A 26,526-nucleotide genomic window follows, 5' to 3' on the forward strand; every position below is an offset into this window, starting at 1 on the left:
TGGTCAGAAAAGATGGTTGATATGATTTCAATCTTGGTGTATCTGTTGATGTTTGTCTTGTGCCCCAGTATGTGATCGATCCTGGAGAATGATCCGTGTGCGCTTGAGAAAAATGTGTACTCCATTTTTTTGGGGTTTAGTGTTCTATAGATGTCTGTTAAGCCCAATTGCTCTAGGTCTTTATTTAGAGCTTTGGTTTCTTTACTTATTTTTTGTCTTGTTGATCTATCCATTGTTGATAGTGGTGTGTTGAAGTCTCCCACTACGTATGTGTTTTCTCTGATGTCTGTTTTCAGAGAGGACAACAGTTGTCTGATATATTTTGGTGCTCCTTCGTTTGGTGAGTATATGTTAATGAGTGTTATTTCTTCTTGAAGTATTGTCCCCTTGATCATAATGTAGTGACCATTGGGGTCTCTTTTTATCTTTTTGAGTTTGAAATCTGTTTTATCTGATATAAGTATAGCTGTTCCTGCTTTCTTTTTTGGTCCATTTGCTTGTAGGATTGTTTTCCATCCTTTAACTTTGAGCCTATTTTTATCTTTTGTAGCTAAATGTGTTTCCTGGAGACAGCAAAAGGTTGGGTTTTGTTTCTTAATCCAGGCTGCAACTCTGTGTCTTTTTATTGAAGAGTTTAGTCCATTTACATTTAGAGTTAATATTGATATGTTAACATCTGTATTTGCCATTGTGTTTGTCTTTCCTTTGATTTTATTTATTTATTCTTTTAATAACTTTTTTTTTTTTTTTGGCCTTCTTTCATTGTTATTCGTCGCTCTGAGGTTCTGGCTTTAGGACTCCTTGTAGTATTTTTTGGAGTGGGGGTTTAGTTGCAATGAAATTCCGGAGTTTCTGTTTGTCTGGGAAGGTCCATATTCTTTCTTCAAAGAGGAAGGAGAGCTTTGCGGGATAGAGTATTCTTGGTTGGCATCTGTTTTCTTGGAGTCTGTTGACTATGTCCCTCCACTCTCTCCTTGCCCGTAGTGTTTCTTCGGAGAAGTCTGATGTCAGCCTGATTGGTTTTCCTTTGAATGTTATCTGTTTCTTCCCTCTTGCCAGCTTCATTATTTTTTCCTTGTCCTGGATTCTTGGGAGCTTTACTATTATGTGTCTTGCTGTATTTTTCCTTTCGTCGTGGAAGTTTGGTGTTCTTCTTGCTTCTTGTATATCAATTTTCAGCTCCTTCTTCACATTTGGGAAGTTCTCTTCAATTATCTCTTTGAATATTTTCTCTGTTCCTACATCTCTCTCCTCTCCTTCTGGTATTCCTATAACTCTTATATTTCCTTTCCTCATGGAGTCAGATAGTTCCCGAAGTCTTTCTTCGTTCTTTTTCCTTCGTACTTCTCTTTCCTTTTCTGTTTTGGTTCTTTTTATTTCTGTGTCTTCAAGATTACTTATTCGTTCTTCCATTTCATCTATTCTGCTTTCATTGCTTTTCCCAGAATTCTTTAGTTCTTCCATTAATTCTTTGATCTCCTGCATTTCTTTTACTTCCCTCTTTAGGGACTCAATTTCTTTCTTCTGACCATTGTTTTCCCTCTCTAGGGACTCAATTGCATTCTTCTGATCGTTGATTATTTTTCCCTTATCATTGTTTTCCTTTATGACTTCTGTCAGTTTTTTAATCACGGCAATTTTAAATTCTCTTTCTGGAAGGCTCAGAAATTCTTCCAAGTTATTGTCGTTGCAATCTGGGGGCTGGCTTTCTTTTTGTGGTGTGCTTTTTCTCTGGAGAGTTGCTAGGTTGCGTGTGGTTCTTCTCCTCCCTACTGTCTGTTTTCTAATTTGCCGTATGCGTTGGGACACTGTGTTGTTGGGACTTGCCGGCATCTTGGGTGGGCTTCTCTGTTCCCCTCTGGTTCTTCCAGGAGTCATCTGTCAGTTTCAAGCAGCCTTTACTGGAGAAAGGTCCCTGTTCTAAAATGCCGATGTGGGGACACACTCCCCTGTGCGCCTGGTCTGCCCCAGCGGTGGGTTCCTGCTTCCCTCTGGGCTTGGACTGCAGGCCAGAGGGGGTCTGGCGTGGGCGAACTTCCCCCGCTCACCTCTGGCTCCTGAGGAAGCCTTCTGCAGGTAGTCTTTACTGAAGAAATGTCCCTGTTCTAAAATGGTGATGTGGGACACACTCCCTGCGCTTCTGGTCTCAGGCACACTCTTCTGCGCGCCTGGTCTGCCCCGGCTGTGGGTGCTCGCTCTCCCTGTGGGCTCAGACTACTTGTTCAGAAGGGGCCCGGTGTGGGCTAACTCCCCAGCTGGCCACTAGCTCCTTCAGTAGCCTGTGCTGGGGTCAAGTCGCTAGGTGGCACCAGAGATCTCTCCTAGAGCCCTTGGGGAGCTGATTTTCCACCCCGTGGGACAGGGAGCAGAGCGGGGATGGTAGGGTACACCTCAACAGCTTTGGGGTGCTGTGTCTGCCTTGTGCCCCACCGTCGTGGGGAACCCACGCCCCTAATTTCGTGCCCCGGGTCTCAGTTCCAAAGCCCTCAGTTCCAGGACGCGGGCTGTAGCCCAGATCAGTGGCGCGGGAATGGCGCCTTTTGAATCCCGCTCCCCTGCCTGGGCGCCTTGTTCCTGCTCACTCAGGGAGGGCCTCGCCCGGGTCTCAGTTCCAAAGCCCTCAGTTCCAGGACGTGGGCTGTAGCCCAGATCAGTGGCGCGGGAATTGCGCCTTTTGAAACCCGCTCCCCTGCCTGGGCACCTTGTTCCTGCTCACTCAGGGAGGGCCTCCGCCATCTCCCCGCAAGCCTAGGTCGCAGGCACAGGGGCCTGGGCAGCTGCAATCCGAGCGCCGCTTTCGCGCAAGCTTACCGGGCGGCCGGGGCTGTGTGCTGGTGCTGGTCTCCTCCTGGGGGGCGGGGCTCTCTTTTTAATGGCGCGTGGAGCTCACCTCCGCGGCGGATCCTGCAGGGTTCGCCTCAGCTCCCGTTCACGGGGTGTGGTGGCTGAAATAGTTCCTTTCCACTCACAGTCCCGCTTGCTGCATCCGTTTTTCTTGTTGGGCGTTTTGGTTTGTTGTTTCCCTGGTCTCTGCCGGTCGGAGAGTGCCGCCTCTGTGGGCGGGGGAGGGGAGCAGGGTTCTGCGCTTCCCTCCCTTCTCGTCCTCTTTTATGGCAACTTTCTTCTTCGGGCAGTTTGCTGGAGTCGTCCGTTTATCTTCCGTGTCCCAGTTCTCACTGGGACCTGCCGCTTTTCCTCCCTATTAACTTTTTTTAATGGGAGATCTTACTCGCAGCGTCTCCTCGCCGCCATGTTGCTCCGCCCCTCTTATTTATTTTTTTTAAGATTTATTTATTTATTTATACAAGCACTGGGTACAGTCAGAAGCGCAGGAGGGTGAAAGAATTCACCAGAGTCAGAGCGGGGAACAGAACAGGCAGAGTGATGAAGTACACTGCTGAGGGGAGCAGCGGGCACAGCAGGAGAGGTCTGCGTGCCATGTGGGACCCTAGCTGGCAGCCGGGATCTAAATGGCGCTGCAAAGCCTGCGAGCAGCTTCACAGCCCAGCACTCAACCTCTGTGCCACCAGGGGAGGCCCTAAAATTGTATTGTTTTTTAATTGCTATAATGATGGCTTAAAACACTGTATGGGGGGGCCTCCCCTGGTGGCGCAGCAGTTGAGCGCTGGGTTGCGAAGCTGCCCGCAGCCTCTGCAGTGCTGGTTCAATCCCCAGCGAGGGTCCCACATGGCGCACAGACCTCTCCTGCTGCCCGCTGCTCCTCTCAGCAGTGTACTTCGGTCCTTCTGCCTGCTCTGCTCCCCGCTCTGGCTCTGGTGAATTCTCTCACCCTCCCGCGCTTCTAACTGTACCCAGTGCTTGTATAAATAAATAAATAAATCTCTAAAAACAAAACAAAACAAAACACACTGTCTGGGATTTAGGGGTGTAGGTTCACACCTCTTCTGATATACACCACACCTACATCAAAGCTCCACAATCCTCCACCATAGTTGACTGGGCTCCCTCTCTCCTTTGTTTCCTATCTCTCATTCAGCCCCTTTGGTAACCTCATTTCTATAGTCATATGTCTAGGGCTTGTTTTGGTTGGGTTTTATATTTGGTTTGTTTCCTTATATTCTATATATGCAGGGAATCATCCAGCATTTGTCAGCTTCTGACTTACTTTGCTTAGTAAATCCACTCCAGTTCCATCCATGTTGTTTCAAATGAAAATATTGTATCTTTCCTATATTGTTGAGTAGCAGTCCACTGTTCATAGGTAGTGTATTGTCTATATCCACTATTCTGTCTTTGGGCACTTAGATTGTCTCTACAGCTTGGCTACTGAAAATAGTGTTGCAATGAACATAGGAGTACACATATTCCTTCAAATTAGTGGTTTTTGCATTTTCTGAGTAGGTATTTAGGAGTGGAATTTCTGGGTCATATGGTAGATCTATTTTTAATATTTTGAGATAGCTCCATAATGTTCTGTAGTAATTGGACCAGTCTACATCCCCACCAACAGGGTACAAGTATTCCTTTTTCTCCATATTCTCAATTACATGTTATTTTCTGGTCTTTTTGATATGGGTCATTCTCATAGGTGTGAGATAGCATCTCATTGTGGTTATGACTGGCATTTCCCTGATGATAAGAGATGTTGAACAACTTTTGATATGCCTATTGGCCATCTGTTTGTCTTTGGAGAAGTGCCTGTTTAGCTCTTCTGCCCATTTTTTGATTGAATCCTTTATTTTCAGTTACTTGTATAAGATCCTTATAGATCTTAAATATTAGTTCCTTGTTAGGTATATGATATACAAATATCTTTTCCCATTCAGTAGGTGTGGCACCTTTTTATGCACCCCATGGGGCCTCTCTCTGCACCTGTGTGTGTATGGCCTTACTATCCACCCTTGTGTGTGAAGGATTTGGAAAAGGCACTCCTGCATGACGGCCTTGAGATAATGGCCTACATCAGGAGGCAGCTGGGTATGCCTAGGTAGCTATTGACTAATTGCATGGCATGCGCTGAGCTGGTCTGGGAGTAGCTCAGAAATTACATCAAGTACCTACACAGTACTTGGTGTGGCTGATATGTCTCCTCTATTCCCTATAAAAATTGATTATCCTTTGTCTCCCCTGGGCCCTGTTCCTCCTGCTCATTGTCTCATTATCAGTCAGGCTTGCTTGTTGCTGCTAATAAATAGCAAGAGGGCTGTTCACTGAGCAGCAGAGTCTTGCCTCTCAAACCTGCTCCACAACTCATCTGACACTCAGCGTGTCACTCCGGGACACACTGGCTTGTTCCCGACTCAACAAGTAGGGTATCTTTTTGTATTAGTGATAGTTCTTTCGCTGTGCAGAAGCTTTTTAGTTAGATGTAGTTCCATTTTTTTTTTATATTTGCTTCTGTTCCCCTTGACATTACAGTCAAGTCCTCACAGACATTATAGAAGTCAATGTCATAAAGTGTATTGCTTATATTCTTCTGGGTATTTTGTGGTTTCAGATCTTACATCCAAGAATTTGATCCACTTTGAATTAACTATTTAATTAATTAAATTAATTAATGGTGTGAGATAGCAACTGAAAACAAAAATAAATTGAAAGAATTATACATCATGATGTAGTGGGATTTCAGGAATGCAAGAAAAAGAAATCTATAAAAAAAGGTTAAAGAAAAACAGTAGTGGAATGAAAATAGTAATAAATGAAAATAAAACCAAGAATGATGGTCATTCAGATAGAAATGAATAAATTTCTAATTAAAAATTAAATTTTGGTCATTATCATTTCCCACTTTCAACATTTCTCATTGCTGTGTTCACAAAGCAATATTCATTTCTGACTGTAGTCAGTTTGACAGCTGTCTGGAAAGATAGGACAGTTTCCTTTTTTTTCTTAATCAAAGTCAATGCAGAATGTAATGATTTCATTTATAAATACATTTGGATAGTCATAAATAGCTTTAAAAAAATTTTTGGGTGCAGCTGGTCTGACCATCCTCATGGAGTGATTTTGCAATTCACTTTAAACCTTGCTTATTTATAGAGTAAAAGAAAGAAGAACAAAATTTTATTCACTGAAAATTATCTAAGACTTCAAAGAGGTTGTATATATGAACATCTCATGATGATGACATAAGCAGGATGAGAAGTGAGAGAAATGCTGAAATGTCAACATTTTCCCCATTATGGCTTTCTTTCCTTTTAAAATGTATTTTAAAATATTGTCATCAATAGAAGATTTATCCCTCTCCCCTACTAACACAGATAAGGCAAAATGGCATAATCTGTCCAAAGGAAACATTTACAATATGACTAAAGATTAATAAAAATATAAATGCCATTTGATCTAGAAACACTTTTAAAGCAATACTTAAATTCTCCTCAAACTTATCCATCAAAGGAACTTGGATGATGCTAGTAAGTGTGATTTCCTCCTGTCCTCACACCATCTCAAACTTACTGGCCTTCCTGCTCTGAGAGCGGTCTGCTGACAGCTTGAAGTTTCTTTGAAATTTTAGTTTTCTAGGTAAAATATATGTATACTTTACATTCTATTATACTACAAAACTACATCTATGTTACAATGTATAAATATGACTACTTGTATATATAGAAAACATAGAAACATTTAGTTTAGTCTATGATTTCCTGTGAAATTAGAACACCTGGGAAAATGTAGTCTCTATTTCATTAGAACCAGAATAAGAGTACAATTAGGAAAGTGCGCAGAGATGTGTCAAGGATGAAATGGTCCTGCTCTTATAACTGATATAACCTTAAACAGTGCAAATCTACCAAAGTAGGAGACTAGTCTAGTAAATTACCACATTGTATAATAGTATAATCCTATAAAAACTTTAGTGAGAAAGTATATTAATGCACAAATTAATAGATGTGATTGTGAATAACAGTACATAAATATGTAGATGATTATGACATAGTACCTAGATTAAAAAAATAAAAATAAGACAATTTAGAAAGCCAGGAGCATTTTATAAATATATTATGTCTGTGAGTGTTCACTTGTGTATAACTCCAATTTAAAATACATATTTATCCCCATTTGGATATTATAATAGTAATATCAAGGGAATCAGGGTAAAAACATTTTAAATTAATGGACTTTAATATGTTAATGGACAAACTCAAGGTAGCAAGCTGAGAACTTCTTATCTATATGCTAATACATTTCCAAATGAATTTGTGTAATTTTTATAGGGATACTTTGGCTTATATAATATAAGGATATAAATATTTAAACAAAATACTATTAATAGCTAGCTTTACAATATATTATAATGGTATATTCACTTATTTTTTGCTTGTTTATTTTCTGATTATTTCTTAAAAGAATATAAACTACATGAATTGAAATTATGTGTAAAAACAAGAGTGAAAAATGTACTATTCTCATATTGATACCACATTTTAAATGTTGAATTGTCTCAATGTCATTTAAAAGTGCACAAGAATACAGACACACTTCCAACTCAAGGCCCTATCAAGAATTTCAGGTATTCTTAAACATACACACACACACACACACACACACACACACACACACACACACACCCTGGTAACCCTAAAAGTTAATATCAACTTTTGGAGTTGGCTTGTCTGAAGGAGTATTGGTGAACATAAGTATTTGGAAAAAATATTAATACTCATTTAAAGATACATATGTGTAATGTAATTAATAAACATCAGCCTTCAATATAGTCATAATTATAGAAACATCTTTTCAAGTAATTCACAAAAAATTAAGTCCAGAAAAATCTTTAGCCTAAACAATTTTCACTGCTTTCAATGTTTGATTTAATTCAATAAATATTTATTGCACATTAACATCATTAAACCAAAGCACAAAAAATTAAAGGAGGGGAAGGGTTATTCATATACTAAAAAGAGCATTCCAGGCAAAGGCCCTAGGGTGGGAACATACATAGTATGGTTGAGTGTGTGTGTGTGTGTGTTTAGGTGTACAAATAAGAGTATATTCTTTAGCTTTCACCTAAAGGGTGAAAACTTAATATCTCAGACATTTGAATTTTCCTAAATTAAACTGAACCACAAAACTTAAACACAAATTATTGGAAATATTTTTTAATGGATGCAATTACGTTGAGTAATTCTTCTAGAAGAAATAGAAAAGGTTTGGGAAATGAAGGCATACAAAAGGGAGACAACAGCCTGTATTCAGTGGGTGCCTCTGGGGATCAGTGATGGCTCTCAGTTCCTGCTGCCACCAGGTGCCCACGTAGCCCTTTGCCTAAAGCACCTGTGATTTCAGGCAACAGGATCCAGAATCCTCCAAAAAAAGACTGTGGCTTTGCTATTTGGAATTTTGGTTTCAAACAAGAGAATGCTTCTGAGAAATCAGTGTCGTCGTGCTTCACAGAACATGAACATCCTCAGGCCTTTCTGGATGACATTTAGAGCAAATGTCTAATTAGCAACTGCAGCTTTCCTCCTCTGATCCCTAATGAGTGTATCTGTAGTTGTTGATATAACACTTTCTCTGAACTCCCTACTCTGTATATAATACAGATATGGATGAGGTGTATGTAAGTATGTATGTATGGATGTATGTATGCATTTCCCCATGAGATCTCTGCAGCAAACTTAGAGGTACGCAAAATAGATGTGAGCTCCATTTTACTGTTGACAGATCTGGTTAAGGCATCTGCATATACTCAGGTAGGTCATTCACTACACAGGAAACTAAACTAACATCTGAGATCCACCCCACATTCTATTCACCATGCCTAGAGTCTGTGGAACTTCACCCAACTAGAGAGGTACCTTTCTAATTTATGCGAAGGTAACACAAGTGTCTTCATTTTGAAGGGAATAAGCTATTTTCCTAAGACACACTCAGGAATTACCTACCTCTTCTCTCTCCTAATCAAATTTCTCTAATTAAATTTGCATTTCACTATAAAATATTGAAACAGATGTGGAGGCATTGTAAGCACAAGTAAATAGCCTTCTCAGAACACTGCACCGAGAAAGTTCATTGTTTTTGACTCCCCACTTTTAAGTCTTTTCATAGTTTTGAGTTTCTCTTTAATAGGCAGCCTATAGAGCTTGCTAATTACAATACAGGTCTGCAGTAAAGCAAAGGGTTTTACAAACCGTGGGGCTAATTTAAGCTGTATTAAATGCATGAATATCAATTACAGAAGTAGGTGGAAAGAAAATTAGATACTATCACACTTTTATTAAAAGTGATGCTTCTGAGTGACTTATTTGACATGTCTCAAACATTTTATCAGATGTTTATATCCTTGAATTTCAGTAATTGAATAGATATTTTTACTTTGAGATCTATAAGACTCTGAGGCTTTCAAGGGATGAAATGTTGAATGGGAATGTGTACACACTGTTGCTTGAAGTTTGACATTGTACTCCCTCTTTATTTTAAATGTAGGCCTCAAAAATTGGAAAGTGAGCCACCAGCACCTCTGGGTAGCCTGTCCCTCCTTCAGTCCAAGTTAGATGATTTCTTCCATGCTCAGAGAGTTCCTCTTAGGGGCCCTCATCACACAGCTGTCTTGGATCAGTTGTTTACTGCCCTGTCTTCTCCATAAGCAGTTGTTTACTGCTCTTATCTTCTTCTTTCTTTTTTTATTCACATCTAGGACATAGTAATTAGTTAATACATGTTTGCTGAATGAGTATCTGAGCAGAAGAGAATATAGTTTGAAGTTTTTTCTATAGACCTAGATTCTTAAATAAGGAGTGGATTTTAATTTCCATACCCAGAAATCTATATAAGAAATCAAACAGGCAGACAGAAATTTTCTCTGAATTCAAAAAATTATAGATATTCAGGAAGAGATATTGGTCCAGTTAACCTGTTCTCATTTCTGACGATGAGCATTTCTATCACCATACCATAGGAAGAGGAAGAGAGATGAGATAAAAGCATGGAGTGAATGTTATAAAAAAAAATAAAGGGGAAATGTTTAGATAAAATACACAGAGGAGCAAATAAAAACATCTGTAATCATGTCCCCAAGCTAGTAAACCTGAAAAGCGGTGCCATGAGCTATGAAAGCTGACAGCTATGAAAGCATAGGTTTCAATGCTCTCTTTTATATCCTGTTGCTACATTTCATCCTGTTGTTACAAAGTCTTTTCTTTTTCAAGATATAAGCTGGCAATTGACCTTACCAACATCAAGCTCCCCATTGATAAAACAGTGAAATTTAACTAAAGTCCTTTTAAACTAACTTTCTACAAACTATTAAGACTGTTAAAAATCAGTCTTTTATATTTCTATCAATGTTCCAGAAGGGGGCAGCATTTATTCACAGTAGGGAAACCAAGAAAAGTTTTTACTTTTTAGCTAATCTATAAAGCAGTAAATTTTGGGAAGTTGGATTAAAAGAGCATGTAAGGGGCCTCCCCGGTGGCGCAGCGGTTGAGCGCTGGGTTGCGAAGCTGCCCGCAGCCTCTGCGGCGCCGGTTCGATTCCCGGCTGCTCCCTGGCCACCATAGGAGGGTCCCACATGGTGCGCAGACCTCTCCTGCTGCCCGCTGCTCCCCTCAGCAGTGTACTTCGGTCCTTCTGCCTGCTCTGCTCCCCGCTCTGGCTCTGGTGAATTCTCTCGCCCTCCCGCGCTTCTGACTGTACCCAGTGCATGTATAAACGAAACAAACGAACAAACAAATAAATAAAAAACATGCCTCTATAAAAGAAAAAAAAAAATTAAAAAAAAAAAAAAAAAAAAAAGAGCATGTAAGCTCTTTCTTGAATTTGGTGTGAGTACATATGGATGTCAATAGTAGGAAAACAGACAGAAAACTGGGACCCACTCTGCTATGTGGATATTTACTGAAGAACCAGTTAAAATGTTTTATGAGGAGAAAACCAGTACCTTTTATTCATTCACCATTGAATCCCTGGTGCTGAGCACAGCTCTGGCACATAATAGTTATTTAATAAGTGAATGATTGATAGAGATGGACAGGGCATGGGTTCCCAAAGCAAGTCTTGATCGTAAGTGTAAAGTAGGCAAATCTATGTTTGGAACTACTCTCCTTATACTCTCCATTCTGGTGGCTACCCCCCCTTCAATGACCTTTAACACAGCTTTGTACACCAGCAGTTCTAGTTACCTCTCCATCCCTCTTTACAATTATTAATTCATCCATCCATTTACTTAACAAATATATTGAATATCTGATATATAACAGATTTTGTTCTTACTCCCCTGCCCTAAAAAATACATGCTACTAAACTTTTTAAAAAAGATTTATTTTTATTTATTTATGCATACAAGAACTGGGGTGCAGAGGGTGAGAAACATAGTGGGGGACAAAACAGGCGGATTGACTGAAATACACTTCTGAGGGGAGCAGCAAGTGAGACGGAGAGGTTTGCTGGGTCATGTGGGTTAGCCCCCTGGCTGGGGATCTAATTCAAGCCACCGTGGCTGCTGATAGCTTGATAGCACTGAAACTTTAACCCCTGTGCCAACAGGGAGGTCCCAATGTTATCCTTTAAGCTATAATAATTTCTAAGGGTAACTGTATTAGGGAGCAGGCATAGGGCTAGGATTAATCTCCATTTTAATATGTGCAGGGAATTTATATAAGACTTCAACATGGACTTTATAACACAAAATAAGTGGGTCTCTAATACTAACACATCAGGGAGAGAAGATGATAATTTTGGACAACATGACCTGGTCAGCTCTTGGGAATCCTACCACCTATGTGGCTACTCCCCAAGAGTAGCCTTAATAGCTGCATTCTAAAACTAAGTAATTGTGAGGGAAAAGGAATTTTAAAGATTACCTGTTCTACCTGATTCCTTTTTCATTTGAGGAAGTGAAGTATAGGAATGTCATTACTGTGTTAAGCAGTAATTGCTGAGCTGGTTCTAGGAAAAATTCTCTATAGTCTCTGTCCAGTACTCTCTGTAGGGGGATCTGCTACTCTTTCTTTGTAACCTCATCCCCATTCACTCACTGTCTGTTGCAGTATTTTTTTTAAAAGATTTATTTTTTTATGCATACAAGAACTGGGGTACAGGTCAGAGGTGTTGGAACAGAACAGACAGAGTGGGGAACAGAACAGGCGGATTGACTGAAATACACTGCTGAGGGAAGCAGCGGGTGAGTCAGGTCTGCTATGCCATATGGGTAGCTCCCTGGTCTGGGATTGAACTTGTGCTGAAATGGCTACGGACAGCTTCATAGGTTGCGTCTTAACCCCTTGCGCCACCAGGGAGGCCCTGTTGCAGTATTTTATAAGCAGATTTTATTATTCAGGTAATTTAGTTTCATAGAAATATTGAATTTATCAACAAGTTTTTTCATTGATCATGCTTGGTGTTGCATCTGAAAAGGAATCACCCAACACAAGATATATTTTCATCTTTGTTGTCTTCTGGGAATTTTATAGTTTTCCATTTTACATTTAAGTCTGAGTTAATTTTTCTGGAGGGTGTGAACTGTCTAGATTTATTTATTTTTTCCTATGTAGCTGTCCAATTCCAGCACCATTTGTTGAAAAGAATATTTTTGTTCCACTGTATTGTCTTTCTCTTTTGCCTAAGATCAGGTCACTATATTTGTTTGGGCCTATTACTGGGCTTTCTATTCTGTTCCATTGATTTGTCTATTCTTACACCAATATCACACAATCTTTATTAGTAAATCTGGAAGTTGGGTAGTGTCACTTCTCCAACTCTGGGTCTTTTACTGCCGCGTGCGCGCATGGTTCCTTGCCCACGCCGTTGCCCACGCCGGACCTCAGGGACCATGGCAACAGCCATTAGCCCTGAGGGTCACTGCAGGGGGGGGGTGCAGCATTTTACTTTTCCAAATAAACATTTTGTCTACAAAATATTTCTGGATTTTTTATTGAGATTATATTAAGTCTTTAAATCAGGTTAGGAAAAACAGTTAATATTGAGTTTTTCTACTCATGAATGTGGATTAACTCCATTATTTAGCTCTTTGATCTCTTTCATCTGTGTTTTGTAGTTTTGGTTATAAAAATTTTATTCATATTTTGTTAGATTTTTTTTTATGTAGGCAGTTTATTGGGAGGTGGAGCTAATATAAGTGGTGTTACATTTTAAATTTCAAATTATACTTGCTCATTGCTGCTATATAGGAAAACAAATGACTTTGTAGATTATCTTTGTATCCTGCAACCTTGCTATAATTACTTTTAGTTCCAGGAGGTTTCTGTCAATTCTTTTGGATTTTCTACATGGACAGTCATGTCATTTGCAAATAAAGACATTTTATTTCTTCCGTGCCAATCTGTATGCTTTTACTTCCCCCCTTTGTCTTAAAATATTAGCTAGGACTTCCTAGCTTTATTCCTTATTAGGCCCTATTCCTAATCTTAGAGGGAAAACATCCTATCTCACCACTAAATATGACATTTACAGTAGCTTTTTTTCTAGATATTCATCAAGTTAAGGAAAATCCACATTCTTCCTAGTTTGGTAAAGGCTTTTATGTTTTTTTTTTTAATCATAAATGGGTTTTCTCAAACACTCTTTCTGCATCTATTATGATCATTTGATTTTTCTTCATCAGTCTATTCATAGACAATGGATTCCATCAAATGATTTTTTTATAATTGCCTACATGGAATAAATCTCAATCAGGATATATAATTCTTATTTTAATACAAGTGTTGGATCTGATTTGCTGGTTTGTTTTTAGAGAGATTACTAGGTTCTCCAAAGCATCTTATTTCTCTTTCTTTAAATCTAAAATAACTCTTTTCCCACATTTCTCTGAAAGCCCTGTGCTGCCGATCTGCAGGAATAATGAAAGTGTATTAGCTCAGGAGTTAAGCCTGATATTGAATCCAGCTCTTCAGCTTTCCACCTGCATAAATCCAGGCCGGTCATTCACCCCTCCTCTCTACCCAAGCACTCTCACCTATTTACCATAGAAACAGTCAGGAAAATCCAGAAATGGCATTTAGAAACAGCTTCTCAACATTTTCATTATATCACTGACTTGCTTTATTTCTGTTGAGATGATTAATGATTAAATGCACTATGTCTGTGAAAGTTCTTCTTTTGTTCTCTTTTTGTATTCTGAGATTATATTTCTCAATAAAATACCAGTAAATTCTTTTCTGGAAAACTTGAGCCATGATGTTCATTTAAGGTAGTATTATCATTAGGAACATTATCAAAGCATTTTTTTCTTTTCTTTCATTACCTGATTTCAGTTTATGGCTACTCATTTCCCTAGGAAACAATTTTATTCATGTGAAATCAGGTTTAAAAGGACACCAGTGCAGTCCAGAGGCAGAAGATAACTTCGCAAAAGGATGTAATGCAAAGATTTTAAAGATTTTAAAGGTTTGCCTATAAGGATGGGATAACTAACCTTTCTGTTTCAGGACCTTCTGGGCTTTAGTAAACATCTGATAAGTGGAAAAATGACCCTATTATCAGCTTCATTAAGTAACTGTTCAATCACATGGTTTCTTGATGTGCGTACCTGGCCAAAAATACACCAGCATGCACACACACACACACACACACACACCCCCGTATATGACCTAGAACAGTTTCTCCATTTCCCATTTCCCAAAGTCTAAGACCATGGTTTCCTGATTTTCCTCTTTTGTGGATCCTTTCATTAGAGAAAGACCATTTTGTCACAAAAACATAGGAATTGCATAATCTTAGAGTAAATGGCATTCCTTTCAATCAAATAAATGTAGCCCTTAGAAAAAGTGCCTTTACTATCCTTATTTTTCTTACTTTACCTCATACCAATGAAATTTTGTCACAGATCTGTGTTTGGAAACCACTGGCAGAAAGACAACAAAGTTAATGAGCTAAATAGAGAACGGGAAAGGCTGACTCACCTCACCAAGGTGAGGAATGTTCCGGGGTAGACAAACACCAGGAAATACTCAATTCAAAAAAGGACAGTTTAAAATCAACCTCAGTATTTTAAGTGGTTTTGACCACTGTGCATTTAACAGATATTGCACAGCCAAGCAAAGGGGAGAGTGCTGGTTCCAGGCATCCAGGACTGCTTCTCTTCCTTTTGCAGAGATTAGTCACACAACCAAATATGAAGGCCTAGTTATTTAATTATTTTATGATTATTATTTATTTCAATATAATTTTTCACTAAGTATGTCTGGGCTATTCCAGGAATTGCCACGGAGTACTAAGTGAGATTAACACCCATAAATATGAGCCTGTGTGTTCATTTTGAGAACAGTACCCTCCTTGGTGATCTGTGGCCTTAACACAGATTATGAAGTTCACAGTGTTCAAGGTATCATCCAGAGCAGGACTGCTCAGAATCCTTGCTTTGAGGTTCTGCTTATCAAGTTTATATAAAGACAGCACACACAATATTAAAAACAAAGAGAATATACCAAAGAGTTAGTTATATTTTGGTTTTGATGTCTACCTTAATTCTTTTAAGGAGAGAAAAGAATGAAGGAAAAAGGATGGGAAAGAGAGAGAGAGAATGAAGGAGAGAAAATAGAAAGCAATGTTGGTTCCCAGAAAGAAGGGCAATGGTTGGTGAGAGATTTATGGGAATTGAGAGTCCTTATTCTGCCCAGTTTGTTCGGGAATTCTTCCTGCTGGAGGGTGATTTGTTAACTGCTGTCTGGCCAACCTTTCCAGGGAGTCAATTTTGGACTCTAATCTTCACATTTAGAATCACCAAAGCCAAGCCAAGATTGTTTTATACTAGGAATAGGTTTTTATAGGATGCAGCTACTTCATGCATTGTGTGGGAATTGGTGAATATTTAAGAACAGAGTCATGACAGAAAAAAAAAAAAGTAGTTATATAACCATAAGCTGGAAAGCACTAATGTTGGAAAGTATAGATATGGACCTAAGTGACAGTGGGTATGAAATGATTACTTAAGCTTCTGAACTCTTCTGAAGTCATGAAGAACTTTGAATGATGTTTCAGAGCATACATGATGACATTCATGTTTCTGTTTTGTAAACTACTTCCCCATTAGAAACAGTAAAAACAATAATAGTAATAATAGTGAGCATGTATTAAACTCTTTCCACATGCCAATCACTGTCCTAAACAGAGAATCACATTTAGTTCTCATAGGAACCCAGGTTAGTTAATAAAATTATGCTATTCTAGAGATGAGGAAACCATGTATCAGAGACTTGAAATGACTCATCTAAAGTTACTTACATAATAAAGGTGAAGCTAAGATTTGAGTCCTAGCCATCTGACCCAACATTTTAAGACCTGTATACCATTATATATTTACTTCTATTTTAATATTTTTCTCACTACAAAAGGAAATGGATAATATATCCTTTCAGTCACTCTGAGCTTTAAAGTCAGATACAGATTGAGTCAAATCCTGATGTATGACTGCAGAAAAAATAGCTGAATTTCCCAGTCTTAGGACTTCCTTTTTTTGGCTTTGGTTTTGTTTAGAATAGAGATAATCCTAGCACTTTGTGAGACCACTGTCAAGTAGCAGGTGATATATGATAGCCACTAAATAAATGCCTAGAAAGTATTATAACAGTAAAGACTGGACACAGATTGTCATGATTGAAGAGTAAAAACAAGAAGACAAGCAAAAGGCACAGAGCCCAAGCTCTCAGGACAGGATCTCCAGGGTAAAGGATAATCAGCAGTAGATGATTTTCAGGAAGATTTAAGGAAATAAGCTTCTGCTAGGGAACTAAGTTGATAAAGTAAACTGAGTAAAGTTGCAAAATAAAAAGTTATTTCATAGAATACCTGAACAGATCAATTACAAGCAAGGACATTGAAATGGTAATCAAAAGTCTCCCCAAATATGAAAGTACAGGACGAGGTGGACTTATTAGTAAGTTCTTCCAAACGTTCAAAGGTGAACAAATAACTGTATTTCTCAAAGTCTTTCCAAAAATTGAGAAAGAAGGAATACTTCCAAACATTTTATCAGGTTAACATCAGCCTAATACAAAATCAGACAAAGACAACACAAGAAAATTAAATTACAGACCAATTTCCCTGATGAATATGTTGCAAAATTCCTCAGCAAAATTTTAGCACACTGAATTTAACAATGCACTAAAAGGATCATACACCATGAGCAAGTAGGATTTATTCCAGGGACATAAGAATGGTTTAACATCCAAAAATCAATCAACATAATTCACCACATTAACAAAAGGAAAGAAAAAAATCCTATCAACAGATGTTGACAGCGACTCCCTGGTGGTGCAAGGGTTTAAGACGCAACCTATGAAGCTATCTGCAGCCACTGCAGCACCCCCGGCCAGGAAACCCACATGGCACAGCAGACCTCTCCTGACTCCCCTGCTGCTCCCCTCAGAAGTGTACTTCAGTCAGTCTGCCTGTGCTGCTCCCCACTCTGTCTCTGGTGAAGCCTCTCATCCCCCCCCCATTGGCCTGTACCCCAGTTTTTATATGCATAAATAAATAAATCTTAAAAAAAATAGATGTTGAGAAAAGGATTTGACAAGATTCAAAGATTCAACATCTTCTTATGATAAAGACCCTCAAAAAATGGGATAGATGGAACATATCTTAATATAATAAAGGCCATATATAACAAGCCCATAACTAACATCTTCTTAATGATGAAAAACTGAAACCTTTCCACGAAGATTTGGTATAAGACGAGGATGTCCACTGTCACCACTACTATTTAACATAATCTTGAGCTGCTAGCTAGAGCAATTACAACAGAAGGATATTAAACACATACAAACTGGGAAGAAGTAAAACTACCATTATTTGCAGATGACATGATAATATCCATAGAAAACCCTAAAGGTTCCACTAAAAAACTAATTAAAATGATAAACCAGTTCAGCAAAAAAGCAAAACCAGTTCAGCAATATAAGATATGGAACATATCTTAATATAATAAAGGCCATATATAACAAGCCCATAACTAACATCTTCTTAATGATATAAAACTGAAACCTTTCCACGAAGATTTGGTATAAGACGAGGATGTCCACTGTCACCACTACTATTTAACATAATCTTGAGCTGCTAGCTAGAGCAATTACAACAGAAGGATATTAAACACATTCAAACTGGGAAGAAGTAAAACTACCGTTATTTGCAGATGACATGATAATATCCATAGAAAACCCTAAAGGTTCCACTAAAAAACTAATTAAAATGATAAACCAGTTCAGCAAAATAACCGGTTATAAAATTAATATACAAAAATCAGGTGTGTTTCTGTATGCAAATAATAAGCTGGAAGAGGAAGAAATCAAGAAAACAAAAAGAAGTAAATATCTAGGAGTAAACCTAACAAAGGAGGTGAAGACTCTATGCAAGGAAAACTACAATACATTGTTAAATGAGTTAGAAGATACAAAGAATGGAAAGATGTTTGTGGATTGGAAGAATTAACATCAAAACGGTCATATTACCCAAAGCAATACATGGATTTAATGCAATCCCTATCAAAGCTTCAATAGCTTTCTTCAAAGAAATAGAACAAATATTACTGAAATTCAGATGGAATCAAAATTACCCTGAAGAGCCAAAGCTACTGACAAAAAAAAAAAAAAAAAAAAGATGAGTGGTGCTATCACACTTCCAAACTTCAAAGTATACTACAATCTGACAACAATGAAAGTAGTATGGTATTGGGATAAAAACAGACATATAAACTAATGGAATAGAATTAAGATCCCAGAAATAAACCCACATCTATAAGGACAGTTAACTCAAGACAAAAGAGTCAAGGCTATGCATTCGAGAAAGGAAAGCCTTTTCAACAAATAGCACTAGGAAAACAGGACAAACACATGCAAAAGAATGAAACTACGCCACTACCTCACACTGTAATAAAAATTAACTCAAATGGATAATAGACTTTTAGATGTAAGAAACCTATACAAATACCATTTCATTCTTAAGGGTTCCACCTCAGATTCTCAGGTTCTGGTTTGTCCTGGTTTCTCACACTTTATAACCAACCATCTTCTCTTCCCAACCACCTCCTTGTAGATGTCAGTTTCCAACACTAAACCCAGACATTAAACTTCATATACACTATTTTCCTACTTCCATAATTTGTAAGGTCAAATCATTATGAAAAATCCCTATAAATATAAAATTTATCCTGGTGCTTCTACTTTTAAGATAAGAACCTTGACTCACACAAAGGACTCTCTATGCACCAGGAATGATGTAATTACCTGAGGAAAACACTAATGTTTAAGGTACAATCCTCATGTTCACAAAATATCCAGTTCTTAAAGCAGAAATCGTAACAAATTATAAAGTTTCTAGTGATTTGTTTAATCATGACATTTCATATAAATGCAATCACGTAATATGGGACCTTGTGTGTCTGTTTTTTTCCCATTTAGCCTATTTTCCCATTAAGCAACTAGCACATTTGTCTACAATGCACCATGGATCAGCACTTAACTCATTTTTATGGCTGATTAGCATTCAATTTTATAGATACATCACATTTTATTCATTCATTCATCCACTGAGAGACATTTGAGTTGTTTGCCCTTTTTGGAGTGAGAGTTCCAAGCTAGCATGGAGCTAGGTAGTGATGGCTGCATATTACTGTAAGCATACTAAATGTCACCGAATAACGCACTTTTAAATTGTTAATTTTACATTGCATTAATTTCACTTCAATATTTTTAAAGGTTCTGAAGTTATACAGTTAATTAAGTTTTGTTAAAAAATTTTACATGTTTATTTCTAATTGTTTAGGTGAAAATGAAGAGATTCCATTGGAGTTTATGGGTAGCCAGCTGCTGAAAGGAACAGCTGTGTGTTCATGAAAATAGATATATTCAGTGATAAGATTAGATATTTTCCAAATTTGACTAGAATCTGCTTCATATATTATTCTTTGCTCTGCTATTTGGCTACAAGCCTGCCATTGATTGACTTCTTGACATGCACATAAAATCAATTAGCATTCAGCCTCTGAGAATAATTCTCTTAATAGGTTACTGCTTTCATTCACCACTTAGCCAACAGAGAAACATTTCTTTCCACACACTCCATACTTATTTGGGAAGGCATTTGGTAACACTTATCAGCCTGCACATGCCAGCAGTTATATGTCAATAGAATTTCTATATTCAATCCTTTGTATATAAGGAACATATTTAGCCAAAATTTCCAGTCCTCTCACAATTTTCTGAACTCACCAGTTTGTCTTTCCTCCATGCAGTGACTTTAGAGACATCAGACAAAGGCCCATCGCAACTGCCTCCAAACTTCCCCTAAAAAGAGGACAGTATGTCAAGATTGAGAATGACATGCCAGTTTTCTTTCACTCTTGTTTCAGGAGGTACAATGAAGAAACATTATTTGCTGAACTCTTCTTATAACTTTTCCTTCAAGTGACAATTCAATTTTTTTTTTAGTTGTTTTACTTCTTTCTTTCTCCCATTATCTAATCTCAATATGCTTGTTAAAGAATTTTCTGCCCCGATGTCCCTCCACTATCCTTTTCTTGCATTATTATACCCTCCAGCCACACTCCTACGCAGCTCCTAGAAGATGTAAAACTCATCTCAGTTTCAGGGTCCTTACAGTTGCTGCTCCTTCTGCTTGGAATATTCTTCCTTGACAATGTCATGTCACTACCCCTTTTCCATCATTTAAGTCTCAAATCATTCAGTAACTTTTCACAATGGATTTCCCTAGCTAAGGGAACCCTCGCGGTCACACTCTACTACATTATTCTATTTTTTTTTAATTTTCTGTATCTCCTCACTAGATCATATGGTCCTTGATAATAGGGATTCCCACATATCTAATTCACAACTGTTTTCTCAGAATTTTGAACAATGTCAGAGCAGGTAGTAATACACAATATCTTGGCTGACTGACTGATTAACTGGCTATAATCATTACAACAAATATAAAATTGTAACTATGATTCAACCATTCCTTATAACAGAGGATGCTGGGAAAAAATCAAGCATTCTTTATTCATTTGTTTGTTTAGGTTGGATGGGCCTTTGGAGTGGGGCAGAGAAGATTTTAAGTTGTTTGGCGTTTTCATTCTGCAGTATTATCAATAATCAAGTAGTGATATCAAGTAAGAAATTATGTAGATTAGACTAAATGAAAATTAGAGAAAAATTTATAAAACATCTACTTCTCAGAGGTTATTAAAAGTGGGCATGGACAAGATTATTCAGTAATAGCAAGAAGAATAACAAGAGAAGAATGCAAATAAGGATGGGTAATAACGGAAAGGGAACAGATCAGGAGATGTCAGTGAGAGAGGAAGATAACCATGACAAATGTGAAGCCCTGTAGAAAAGTTATTATGGGTTGAATATTTGTATCTTCAAACATTCATGTTATAATTCTAATCCTCAACATGATGGTATTTGAAGGTGGTGGTTTGGGCAGGTACATAACTAGGTTTATATGATGTCATGAGGGTAGAGTCTCCATGATGGGATTAGTGTAAACCTGTAAAGTTAAGGAAGAAACACCAGAATTTTCTCTATATATTCACACAAAGAAGAGAGCATGTGAGCACACAGTGTGATAACAGCTCTCTATGGGCCTGTAAGCAGGTCTCCACCATGAACTAAATCTACCAGCACCTTGCTTGTGGACTTCCAGCCTACAGAACTGTGAGAAAATTTATCTTTGTTATCTAAGTTACACAGTCTATGGAATTTCATTATAATAGTTTGAGTTGCCTAAGAGTATTTCAAGAAAAAAAATTATACATTGTGTGAGATATTGTTGAACCTGAAATAATATAAGAACTAAAAAGTGACCACTGAATTTAATCATGTGAAAATTGCTGATAACCTTTGTTAGAGATGTTTTACTAAAGTGGTATGGCCAGAAATCAAAGAGGGAATGGCATATAGGAACATAAGGAGTATGAGTAAGTGACTTTTAAATATGCATACACACAAAATAAATTTTTGCTATATGTGTCCTTGGGCAAACCTCATACATTATTTAAACTTCATCTTTATCTATAATTTGAGCAGCTCACAACTATCTTGAAGATCTGTCATAAGAATTTAATGGCATGACATGGAAATATTCTTAGAATGCCATAAAAACTTAAGAAATGCAGACTCTTTTCACTTCCCCCACTTCAGAACTTTTATAATAAACCTGTTGCTCAGATCAAAAGTTTTGTTAATTGTTCAGTAAAATACTATTCAGAAAGAGTAATTTCCATATATGCATTGAGATTTGATAGACTATTTTCTAAATTACCCCCATTTTTTAATTTCCTATTCATTATTTCCTACAGAAATAATTTTACATGTTTCTTCACATAACATTCTTTATATGAATTTCTCTTAGTAGGTTGCATTTCTTCACTTGTCAAGATGGCAATGAGCTTGAAAACTTCAAAATGTCCATAACCGCTTCAGCTTATAACACTACTTCAGACCTGCTGTAATCATTACAAATTTGCAATATTCATTTTATATATATATATTTTTTAAAGATTTATTTATTCATGCATACAAGAACCAGGGTACAGGCCAGATGCACGGGAGGGTGAGAGGATTCACCAGAGACAGCAGGGAACAGAACTGGCAGACTGACTGAAACACACTGCTGAGGGGAGCAGCGAGTGAGACAGGAGAGGTCTGCTGCACCATGTGGGTAGCTCCCTGGTTGGGGATCGAATTCGTGCTACAGTAGCTGCAGATAGCTTCATAGTGCTGCATTTTAACCCCTTGCGCCAGTAGGGAGGCCCCAGATCTTAAATTTTTTTAAAGATTTATTTATTCATGTATATAAGAACTGGGATACAGGCCAGAGGTGCAGGGGGTGAGAGGATTCAGCAGAGACAGAGTGGGGAACAGAACAGGCAGACTGACTGAAATATACTGCTGAGGGGAGCAGTGGGTGAGCCAGGAGAGGTCTGCCGAGCCATGTGGGATTCTCTCTGGCGGGCCGGGATGGAACCGGCGCTGCAGAGGCTGTGGACAGCACAGTGCTGCGCTCAACCGCCTGCGCCACCAGGGGAGGCCTATTCATTTTATATTTCAACTCTAGAGGAATGCTGAACACAAATGACCATATGTTTGTTAATTGCACTATCTTGTTTTGACTACAAGTGCACTGGACTCCAGGACCATACTGGACACTGTATAATCTGTGGCCTCGCTGGCAGTTTTCATTCATGACCTCCAAGTTCAGGTACTCCTCCTATCAGTATAGAGGGCATTTGTCAAATGGGCGTTTCCCCCACTAACTTCTTTTTCCTAGTAGGGAGAAACCAAAGAGATTATGTCCTTTTTCTTTAGAGCACCATCAGCCAGAATAGGAGCAACTCTCTCAGGTCTAGTTGACCAGACTCCAGCATCAGACTGTGATTATTTAGCAAGGGACACAGAGACAAAAAGGGACCATTCAGATTCTGTAATAGCAGTAGCAGCAGCAGCAGCCACCGCCATGGTGTTCTGCCTGCAGAGGCAATACTAAATCAGCCTGTTTGGGCTGAAAGCTCTTGGCTTTCCCCCTCTTGGCACAGAAGTGCCAAGAACCAGTCACTATGGCTGGTTCTCTGTCTTTCCATTGATTCTATGAGATGCTGGTATTCTTTCAAACTTAAGTATCTATAAATGCTTTTTCTTTTCCTCCTCCTAATATTAACATTACAGTTTTTGTTACCTTCAATTGAGATATTTCTAACAGAGAGGGAGCTCCTTACATGAAAGACCCACATAAGAACTTAGTAACCTTGCTTAGAAGTATTTGTTACTCTTGGCAGATTTCAGGGGGGGGAGAAAGAAAACAACATTTCCTTGCCAGAGCTTCTATTGCCAGTGACTATCACTCTGGGGTTTTTCTCCAGTGTAGAGAACAGGGCAGGAGGTGGGGAGCAGCATTGAAATTTAAATTGCCACTCCATTGAATAATGAAGGAATGGTATTACTTTACTGGTAATTAATTTTTCTAAAGCAAGTCCCACATAAAATATCCACTGGACTCTGTTTATTGGAAAGTATCAACACATTAGACAAACTTGGCCTTTTTGATTTACTCAAGACAGTTAAGTCGATGAATTTCAGTTGCGCCTGTTACAAATCTGGCTCTGACTTGTAAAAGTGTCTATTTTGGTTAAGATTGAGTAGACTATATGCTATATATGTATATATGCATTTCCCTGCCTCTGATGAGAGACAAAGATATATGAGAAAGTTGTTTATCCCTAGAGCACCAAGCATCTTACTGAGTCCCTTTGAAATGTTAAAATTTGGAGCCACTGGTCTGTTATCTATAGAGAGAAAAACAATACTGTGGCTTCAGGAGAAATGGATAGGAGGGGGTGAAATGGGAAGAAAAACACCAATAGAAATGATAAACTGGGTTTTAATGACAAAGTCACTTTGCCAACTGTAACTCGGGTGCTGGGTAAGCTGATCTGACTTCATTAGGTGATAGCCAGCCTCCCAAAGCCATCATCAGCCTGGAAGAGAGCCATATGTGTTGGTCGCACAAATGGACATTGATTTTTCAATAAACTGGAACCCAAAGCCAACATCACTCCAATGATATCTTTTCTCAGGAGAGAGAATTTCTCGCTCACGCCTGGCACCATGTCTAAGCTCTTATATTACAAGAATTACATGGGTGAAGCAGAGTAGAAAACATCAGCTCACTTAAGTCATGTGATAAATGAGGCAATTAAGTCAATTAGATGCACAGTTACTGAGTTATATGTTTTGCTTTGTAAAATATAATTTTAAATAAGATCATCTGTCTTACCATTCTTGACAGCATTAGAATTTTGTGGAGCAGAAAAGATGTGGTTCATTACTCTGAAAACAGTGCCTGGTCTCCCAACTGGATAAAGTAATCTTGGTCTTTAAGTTGGAGGTTATGATCTCTTAATTCTTTCTCTGTAAGAAATCAGAACACATTTTGTATTTGCAGTTTGTCTACATTTCTTTAAATATATGACTTTTCTACTAGTCAAGTGATTGGGAAATTAGTAGATAGAACATTAACTGTTTTGATGCATGATTCACTAGATGTGTCCACTTTTAGAGGAAAGAGAGTGTGTAACTGTAGCTGGTTCAAGTCATTCTGGGAAGAGTTATTTGAGAGACTTTGTAATGAAAGGATGAGCAGACATTGTGTTTAAGGGAAGAGTGCCAGGACTTTTAGTGGCTTGATTAAATGCTCTTCCCTTGTTATATAGAACCCTTCTTCTTACTATGTAGAACTTGTCACTGGGGAAGAGGTGCTTATATCCACAAGAAGTCAAGTAGTCTCCTGGGAAAAACAATCATAAATAAGACCCTTAGCTTTTGGACAATCAACACTCAAAGAGCCTGATCCTATATAAGTTGTGTGGGTAGGTCAGCACACCAGAAGCCACAAGGGAAACCAGGTGGTAACCACAAATGAAGGTAACACTGAACTGAGGGACAAGGCTATATTAGATGTCAAGAAATTACACATGAGCTAAATTATGTTTCTTTTGTCCTCCACAAATTAACTTCCTTTGTTTTAAAGTAGTGAATTGATAGACTTAGAACCATTGAAGAGGCAGGATATTTTATATATAAATGTGGGTTCCTTTGGTCAGGGCACATGCTCCAAAACCTACCACTCACATTTATGCTCTTACTCTGGTTCATTCATTCTGTGTTGTGTTTTTGTTTTTTCCTTATTTGTTTACTTTCCAGAATCCAGCAGGCAGTTAGTTGAGTCCTTTACCTTTTGCCTAGATGGTTGTGGGGACAGGATACTGATTTTATCATGTTATAGGGCTGAAACTGGAAATCCCTTCTAACCCAGTCACCTGGCTGTATGAGCAAGAAACTCTGATAGAACACGTGAGGAGAAATTGTGTTGTAACTTTGCGAGCATTCTTGGTTGAAGTGAATGTGTGAACTGCCATATCATACAATAAGGGGTGGGCATCTAGCAAGGGCAAGAGAGAACATCACACATTGGTTTTTAAGATAGAAGAATTGTAAAAGATTATGTAAATCTTAAATCTAAAAAATATTGTCAAATTGATCTCAGAAATGTTGAACTAGGTTAAATACTGACCAGCAGTTCCTGAGGGGACTAGTTCACATTGGTCATTACTAATCTTTTTAAGTTATGCTAATCTGATGGGGGGGAAATTGCCGTTTTGATTTGAATTTTCCTGAATACTGTTAAGTTTCAGCATAGTTTCAGATGAATGGTGGCCATTTGTATTTTTCTAAAGAACTGAAAGTTTATAATTATCATCCATTGTTAAAATCAGGTAATTTGCTATTTCTTTATTGAGCTTTAGGTATGCTTATAGTGGTCTTTCTCTGTTGTTTCTGTAGCAAATGTTTCACTCCAGGGTGTTAACGTGCCTTTTAACTTTGATGTTGAAGCTTTCATTGTGCAGAGATTCTGAAAGGGTCTAGGAAATCCAAGAATGTTTTTCAGTCTTGAGGGTTTAATGTTTTTATATATTTCCCCCTCAGTTCCATGAGTGTCTTCTGCTTTCCTTTAAGAAGTCTGTAAACTTTTGTATTTATATTTGATTATTTAGTCATGTGAAAGCTATTTTGATGTTTGTGTGAAGAAGAAATATAATACTTTTTAGAACAA

The sequence above is a fragment of the Talpa europaea genome (assembly GCF_964194135.1).
Source record: "Talpa europaea genome assembly, chromosome: 3".
In the NCBI taxonomy this organism is placed as follows: Eukaryota; Metazoa; Chordata; class Mammalia; order Eulipotyphla; family Talpidae; genus Talpa; species Talpa europaea.